Below are 9,189 nucleotides of genomic sequence, written 5' to 3'. Positions count from 1 at the left end.
GGAGTAAGCACTATGTCGAATGCTGTAAGTACATGCCTGCATCTTAATAAAACTGTGGTGCTGAAATTAAGGACGGTAGAGTTGTCAGAGTAAAATTTATGTTCGAACTAACATTTCAGCGCTTTAATATCTGTTTACCATCACTTGTATTGTTTTCTTTATTCCCTGTACTGACACGTAACAGGCAACAGCAGCGACGCTACACAAACCATTGAACATGCTGTCAAGGTCATTGTATGAACGTATATTATAAATAACACTTCTTGCAGATAAGTGTCTAAAATATACGGAACCGATATAGTACTGCGTCTTTTACGTTATATATGTTGGGATCACTGAACGAAAGCACTCGCGCATGAAGAGAGAGAGAAAATAAATAGAGCAATGCAGGGAAGTCACCTCGACTGGCAGCACATTGATATCGGCAGGATTAACCCTCACACGTTTTTTCTTCTTTTTATGTGATGAAGGTTAATTCTTCTAGAGATGTAGAAAGCCTTCTACAGGTGAAGGAAATTTAAAAACCGTATGAACTCACGCTTGTTTACCTTTTCTCTTTTGTTCATGTTTGTCCTTTGCTTGGTCTATATTTCTTCATTGATGTGTAGGGCTGCTGCAATGACCGAATAAGCTTTGAATGACCAAATAAGAATAGTCTTAATGTGTTTAGAAAGAGTGGGTAACGGTTTGGAGTACTACATAATCTACTATGGGAGAGCGCAAAGCCGTCCTGTGGGCTTTACACTTGATAAGGCCTTGCTGACAAAAATTAAGCCATGAGCATTGATATGTGGGGTTGCTGAAATGACCGTATAAGAATAGTCTTAATGTGTTTAGAAAGAGGGGGTAACGGTTTAGAGTACTAGATACTCTACTATAGGAGAGCACAAAGCCCCACTTGATGATGCCTTGCTGACATAAATTACGCCATGAACGAGTTCACGACGAGTGCTTGATCAGCAACTGTGTTAGAAAAAAGTAGTTAACGATTTAAAGCACGAGGTACTCTACTATGTGTTTAAAAAAAGGTAACGATTTAGAGTACTTTGTACTCTACTATGGGAGAAGATAAAGCCGTCCCGCTGTCTGCAGCAAGTAACTAACTGACAAAAGTTGAAGCTTCTTCTGTTATCATTGCGACAACGGCTTTCTCTACTATGGGAGAGCACAAAGCCGTCCCGTAGACCTCGCACTTGATGTTTTTTTATAAAAAAAAAGTAACGATTTAGAGTACTTCGTACTCTACTATGGGAGAACATAAAGCCGTCCCGCTGTCTGCAGCAAGTAACTAACTGCCAAAAGTTGAAGCTTCTTCTGTTATCATTGCGACAACGGCTTTCTCTACTACGGGAGAGCACAAAGCCGTCCCGTAGACCTCGCACTTGATGTTTTTTTATAAAAAAAAGTAACGATTTAGAGTACTTCGTACTCTACTATGGGAGAACATAAAGCCGTCCCGCTGTCTGCAGCAAGTAACTAACTGCCAAAAGTTGAAGCTTCTTCTGTTATCATTGCGACAACGGCTTTCTCTACTACGGGAGAGCACAAAGCCGTCCCGTAGACCTCGCACTTGATGTTTTTTTATAAAAAAAAAGTAACGATTTAGAGTACTTCGTACTCTACTATGGGAGAACATAAAGCCGTCCCGCTGTCTGCAGCAAGTAACTAACTGCCAAAAGTTGAAGCTTCTTCTGTTATCATTGCGACAACGGCTTTCTCTACTACGGGAGAGCACAAAGCCGTCCCGTAGACCTCGCACTTGATGTTTTTTTATAAAAAAAAGTAACGATTTAGAGTACTTCGTACTCTACTATGGGAGAACATAAAGCCGTCCCGCTGTCGGCAGCAAGTAACTAACTGACAAAAGTTGAAGCTTCTTCTGTTATCATTGCGACAACGGCTTTCTCTACTACGGGAGAGCACAAAGCCGTCCCGTAGACCTCGCACTTGATGTTTTTTTATAAAAAAAAGATTACGATTTAGAGTACTTCGTACTCTACTATGGGAGAACATAAAGCCGTCCCGCTGTCGGCAGCAAGTAACTAACTGACAAAAGTTGAAGCTTCTTCTGTTATCATTGCGACAACGGCTTTCTCTACTACGGGAGAGCACAAAGCCGTCCCGTAGACCTCGCACTTGATGTTTTTTTATAAAAAAAAAGTAACGATTTAGAGTACTTCGTACTCTACTATGGGAGAACATAAAGCCGTCCCGCTGTCTGCAGCAAGTAACTAACTGCCAAAAGTTGAAGCTTCTTCTGTTATCATTGCGACAACGGCTTTCTCTACTACGGGAGAGCACAAAGCCGTCCCGTAGACCTCGCACTTGATGTTTTTTTATAAAAAAAAGATTACGATTTAGAGTACTTCGTACTCTACTATGGGAGAACATAAAGCCGTCCCGCTGTCTGCAGCAAGTAACTAACTGCCAAAAGTTGAAGCTTCTTCTGTTATCATTGCGACAACGGCTTTCTCTACTACGGGAGAGCACAAAGCCGTCCCGTAGACCTCGCACTTGATGTTTTTTTATAAAAAAAAGTAACGATTTAGAGTACTTCGTACTCTACTATGGGAGAACATAAAGCCGTCCCGCTGTCGGCAGCAAGTAACTAACTGCCAAAAGTTGAAGCTTCTTCTGTTATCATTGCGACAACGGCTTTCTCTACTACGGGAGAGCACAAAGCCGTCCCGTAGACCTCGCACTTGATGTTTTTTTATAAAAAAAAGATTACGATTTAGAGTACTTCGTACTCTACTATGGGAGAACATAAAGCCGTCCCGCTGTCGGCAGCAAGTAACTAACTGACAAAAGTTGAAGCTTCTTCTGTTATCATTGCGACAACGGCTTTCTCTACTACGGGAGAGCACAAAGCCGTCCCGTAGACCTCGCACTTGATGTTTTTTTATAAAAAAAAAGTAACGATTTAGAGTACTTCGTACTCTACTATGGGAGAACATAAAGCCGTCCCGCTGTCTGCAGCAAGTAACTAACTGCCAAAAGTTGAAGCTTCTTCTGTTATCATTGCGACAACGGCTTTCTCTACTACGGGAGAGCACAAAGCCGTCCCGTAGACCTCGCACTTGATGTTTTTTTATAAAAAAAAGTAACGATTTAGAGTACTTCGTACTCTACTATGGGAGAACATAAAGCCGTCCCGCTGTCTGCAGCAAGTAACTAACTGCCAAAAGTTGAAGCTTCTTCTGTTATCATTGCGACAACGGCTTTCTCTACTACGGGAGAGCACAAAGCCGTCCCGTGGACCTCGCACTTGATATTTGTTTAAAAAAAAGATTACGATTTAGAGTACTTCGTACTCTACTATGGGAGAACATAAAGCCGTCCCGCTGTCGGCAGCAAGTAACTAACTGACAAAAGTTGAAGCTTCTTCTGTTATCATTGCGACAACGGCTTTCTCTACTACGGGAGAGCACAAAGCCGTCCCGTAGACCTCGCACTTGATGTTTTTTTATAAAAAAAAAGTAACGATTTAGAGTACTTCGTACTCTACTATGGGAGAACATAAAGCCGTCCCGCTGTCTGCAGCAAGTAACTAACTGCCAAAAGTTGAAGCTTCTTCTGTTATCATTGCGACAACGGCTTTCTCTACTACGGGAGAGCACAAAGCCGTCCCGTAGACCTCGCACTTGATGTTTTTTTATAAAAAAAAGTAACGATTTAGAGTACTTCGTACTCTACTATGGGAGAACATAAAGCCGTCCCGCTGTCTGCAGCAAGTAACTAACTGCCAAAAGTTGAAGCTTCTTCTGTTATCATTGCGACAACGGCTTTCTCTACTACGGGAGAGCACAAAGCCGTCCCGTGGACCTCGCACTTGATATTTTTTTAAAAAAAAGATTACGATTTAGAGTACTTCGTACTCTACTATGGGAGAACATAAAGCCGTCCCGCTGTCGGCAGCAAGTAACTAACTGACAAAAGTTGAAGCTTCTTCTGTTATCATTGCGACAACGGCTTTCTCTACTACGGGAGAGCACAAAGCCGTCCCGTAGACCTCGCACTTGATGTTTTTTTATAAAAAAAAAGTAATGATTTAGAGTACTTCGCACTCTACTATGGGAGAACATAAAGCCGTCCCGCTGTCTGCAGCAAGTAACTAACTGCCAAAAGTTGAAGCTTCTTCTGTTATCATTGCGACAACGGCTTTCTCTACTACGGGAGAGCACAAAGCCGTCCCGTAGACCTCGCACTTGATGTTTTTTTATAAAAAAAAGTAACGATTTAGAGTACTTCGTACTCTACTATGGGAGAACATAAAGCCGTCCCGCTGTCTGCAGCAAGTAACTAACTGCCAAAAGTTGAAGCTTCTTCTGTTATCATTGCGACAACGGCTTTCTCTACTACGGGAGAGCACAAAGCCGTCCCGTGGACCTCGCACTTGATATTTTTTTAAAAAAAAGATTACGATTTAGAGTACTTCGTACTCTACTATGGGAGAACATAAAGCCGTCCCGCTGTCGGCAGCAAGTAACTAACTGACAAAAGTTGAAGCTTCTTCTGTTATCATTGCGACAACGGCTTTCTCTACTACGGGAGAGCACAAAGCCGTCCCGTAGACCTCGCACTTGATGTTTTTTTATAAAAAAAAAGTAACGATTTAGAGTACTTCGTACTCTACTATGGGAGAACATAAAGCCGTCCCGCTGTCTGCAGCAAGTAACTAACTGCCAAAAGTTGAAGCTTCTTCTGTTATCATTGCGACAACGGCTTTCTCTACTACGGGAGAGCACAAAGCCGTCCCGTAGACCTCGCACTTGATGTTTTTTTATAAAAAAAAGTAACGATTTAGAGTACTTCGTACTCTACTATGGGAGAACATAAAGCCGTCCCGCTGTCTGCAGCAAGTAACTAACTGCCAAAAGTTGAAGCTTCTTCTGTTATCATTGCGACAACGGCTTTCTCTACTACGGGAGAGCACAAAGCCGTCCCGTGGACCTCGCACTTGATATTTTTTTAAAAAAAAGATTACGATTTAGAGTACTTCGTACTCTACTATGGGAGAACATAAAGCCGTCCCGCTGTCGGCAGCAAGTAACTAACTGACAAAAGTTGAAGCTTCTTCTGTTATCATTGCGACAACGGCTTTCTCTACTACGGGAGAGCACAAAGCCGTCCCGTAGACCTCGCACTTGATGTTTTTTTATAAAAAAAAAGTAACGATTTAGAGTACTTCGTACTCTACTATGGGAGAACATAAAGCCGTCCCGCTGTCTGCAGCAAGTAACTAACTGCCAAAAGTTGAAGCTTCTTCTGTTATCATTGCGACAACGGCTTTCTCTACTACGGGAGAGCACAAAGCCGTCCCGTAGACCTCGCACTTGATGTTTTTTTATAAAAAAAAGTAACGATTTAGAGTACTTCGTACTCTACTATGGGAGAACATAAAGCCGTCCCGCTGTCTGCAGCAAGTAACTAACTGCCAAAAGTTGAAGCTTCTTCTGTTATCATTGCGACAACGGCTTTCTCTACTACGGGAGAGCACAAAGCCGTCCCGTGGACCTCGCACTTGATATTTTTTTAAAAAAAAGATTACGATTTAGAGTACTTCGTACTCTACTATGGGAGAACATAAAGCCGTCCCGCTGTCGGCAGCAAGTAACTAACTGACAAAAGTTGAAGCTTCTTCTGTTATCATTGCGACAACGGCTTTCTCTACTACGGGAGAGCACAAAGCCGTCCCGTAGACCTCGCACTTGATGTTTTTTTATAAAAAAAAGTAACGATTTAGAGTACTTCGTACTCTACTATGGGAGAACATAAAGCCGTCCCGCTGTCTGCAGCAAGTAACTAACGGCCAAAAGTTGAAGCTTCTTCTGTTATCATTGCGACAACGGCTTTCTCTACTACGGGAGAGCACAAAGCCGTCCCGTGGACCTCGCACTTGATATTTTTTTAAAAAAAAGATAACGATTTAGAGTACTTCGTACTCTACTATGGGAGAACATAAAGCCGTCCCGCTGTCGGCAGCAAGTAACTAACTGACAAAAGTTGAAGCTTCTTCTGTTATCATTGCGACAACGGCTTTCTCTACTATGGGAGAGCACAAAGCCGTCCCGTAGACCTCGCACTTGATGTTTTTTTATAAAAAAAAAAGTAATGATTTAGAGTACTTCGTACTCTACTATGGGAGAACATAAAGCCGTCCCGCTGTCTGCAGCAAGTAACTAACTGACAAAAGTTGAAGCTTCTTCTGTTATCATTGCGACAACGGCTTTCTCTACTACGGGAGAGCACAAAGCCGTCCCGTAGACCTCGCACTTGATGTTTTTTTATAAAAAAAAGTAACGATTTAGAGTACTTCGTACTCTACTATGGGAGAACATAAAGCCGTCCCGCTGTCTGCAGCAAGTAACTAACTGCCAAAAGTTGAAGCTTCTTCTGTTATCATTGCGACAACGGCTTTCTCTACTACGGGAGAGCACAAAGCCGTCCCGTGGACCTCGCACTTGATATTTTTTAAAAAAAAAGATAACGATTTAGAGTACTTCGTACTCTACTATGGGAGAACATAAAGCCGTCCCGCTGTCGGCAGCAAGTAACTAACTGACAAAAGTTGAAGCTTCTTCTGTTATCATTGCGACAACGGCTTTCTCTACTATGGGAGAGCACAAAGCCGTCCCGTAGACCTCGCACTTGATGTTTTTTTATATAAAAAAAGTAACGATTTAGAGTACTTCGTACTCTACTATGGGAGAACATAAAGCCGTCCCGCTGTCTGCAGCAAGTAACTAACTGCCAAAAGTTGAAGCTTCTTCTGTTATCATTGCGACAACGGCTTTCTCTACTACGGGAGAGCACAAAGCCGTCCCGTGGACCTCGCACTTGATATTTTTTAAAAAAAAAGATAACGATTTAGAGTACTTTGTACTCTACTATGGGAGAAGATAAAGCCGTCCCGCTGTCTGCAGCAAGTAACTAACTGACAAAAGTTGAAGCTTCTTCTGTTATCATTGCGACAACGGCTTTCTCTACTATGGGAGAGCACAAAGCCGTCCCGTAGACCTCGCACTTGATGTTTTTTTATAAAAAAAAAGTAACGATTTAGAGTACTTCGTACTCTACTATGGGAGAACATAAAGCCGTCCCGCTGTCTGCAGCAAGTAACTAACTGCCAAAAGTTGAAGCTTCTTCTGTTATCATTGCGACAACGGCTTTCTCTACTACGGGAGAGCACAAAGCCGTCCCGTGGACCTCGCACTTGATATTTTTAAAAAAAAAAGATAACGATTTAGAGTACTTTGTACTCTACTATGGGAGAAGATAAAGCCGTCCCGCTGTCTGCAGCAAGTAACTAACTGACAAAAGTTGAAGCTTCTTCTGTTATCATTGCGACAACGGCTTTCTCTACTATGGGAGAGCACAAAGCCGTCCCGTAGACCTCGCACTTGATGTTTTTTTATAAAACAAAGTAACGATTTAGAGTACTTCGTACTCTACTATGGGAGAACATAAAGCCGTCCCGCTGTCTGCAGCAAGTAACTAACTGCCAAAAGTTGAAGCTTCTTCTGTTATCATTGCGACAACGGCTTTCTCTACTACGGGAGAGCACAAAGCCGTCCCGTGGACCTCGCACTTGATATTTTTTTTAAAAAAAAGATAACGATTTAGAGTACTTCGTACTCTACTATGGGAGAACATAAAGCCGTCCCGCTGTCGGCAGCAAGTAACTAACTGACAAAAGTTGAAGCTTCTTCTCTTATCATTGCGACAACGGCTTTCTCTACTATGGGAGAGCACAAAGCCGTCCCGTGGACCTCGCACTTGATGTTTTTTTTTTAAAAAAAGGTAACGATTTATGGTACTTCGTACTCTACTATGAGAGAACATAAAGCCGTCCCGCTGTCGGCAGCAAGTAACTAACTGACAAAAGTTGAAGCTTCTTCTGTTATCATTGCGACAACGGCTTTCTCTACTATGGGAGAGCACAAAGCCGTCCCGTGGACCTCGCACTTGATGTTTTTTTTTAAAAAAAAAGGTAACGATTTAGAGTACTTCGTACTCTACTATGGGAGAACATAAAGCCGTCCCGCTGTCTGCAGCAAGTAACTAACTGATAAAAGTTGAAGCTTCTTCTGTTATCATTGCGACAACTGCTTTCTCTACTATGGGAGAGCACAAAGCCGTCCCGTGGACCTCGCACTTGATGTTTTTTTTTAAAAAAAGGTAACGATTTAGAGTACTTCGTACTCTACTATGGGAGAACATAAAGCCGTCCCGCTGTCTGCAGCAAGTAACTAACTGACAAAAGTTGAAGCTTCTTCTCTTATCATTGCGACAACGGCTTTCTCTACTATGGGAGAGCACAAAGCCGTCCCGTGGACCTCGCACTTGATGTTTTTTTTTTTAAAAAAAGGTAACGATTTAGAGTACTTCGTACTCTACTATGGGAGAACATAAAGCCGTCCCGCTGTCGGCAGCAAGTAACTAACTGACAAAAGTTGAAGCTTCTTCTGTTATCATTGCGACAACGGCTTTCTCTACTATGGGAGAGCACAAAGCCGTCCCGTGGACCTCGCACTTGGTGTTTTTTTAAAAAAAGGTAACGATTTAGAGTACTTCGTACTCTACTATGGGAGAACATAAAGCCGTCCCGCTGTCTGCAGCAAGTAACTAACTGACAAAAGTTGAAGCTTCTTCTGTTATCATTGCGACAACGGCTTTCTCTACTACGGGAGAGCACAAAGCCGTCCCGTAGACCTCGCACTTGATGTTTTTTTATAAAAAAAAAGTAACGATTTAGAGTACTTCGTACTCTACTATGGGAGAACATAAAGCCGTCCCGCTGTCTGCAGCAAGTAACTAACTGCCAAAAGTTGAAGCTTCTTCTGTTATCATTGCGACAACGGCTTTCTCTACTACGGGAGAGCACAAAGCCGTCCCGTGGACCTCGCACTTGATATTTTTTAAAAAAAAAGATAACGATTTAGAGTACTTCGTACTCTACTATGGGAGAACATAAAGCCGTCCCGCTGTCGGCAGCAAGTAACTAACTGACAAAAGTTGAAGCTTCTTCTGTTATCATTGCGACAACGGCTTTCTCTACTATGGGAGAGCACAAAGCCGTCCCGTGGACCTCGCACTTGGTGTTTTTTTTAAAAAAAGGTAACGATTTAGAGTACTTCGTACTCTACTATGGGAGAACATAAAGCCGTCCCGCTGTCGGCAGCAAGT

This window comes from Rhipicephalus microplus, chromosome 10 (genome assembly GCF_043290135.1).
Source record: "Rhipicephalus microplus isolate Deutch F79 chromosome 10, USDA_Rmic, whole genome shotgun sequence".
NCBI classification, from domain to species: Eukaryota; Metazoa; Arthropoda; class Arachnida; order Ixodida; family Ixodidae; genus Rhipicephalus; species Rhipicephalus microplus.
The sequence above is the reverse complement of the archived record's forward strand: the minus strand, read 5'-3'. Positions refer to the sequence as shown.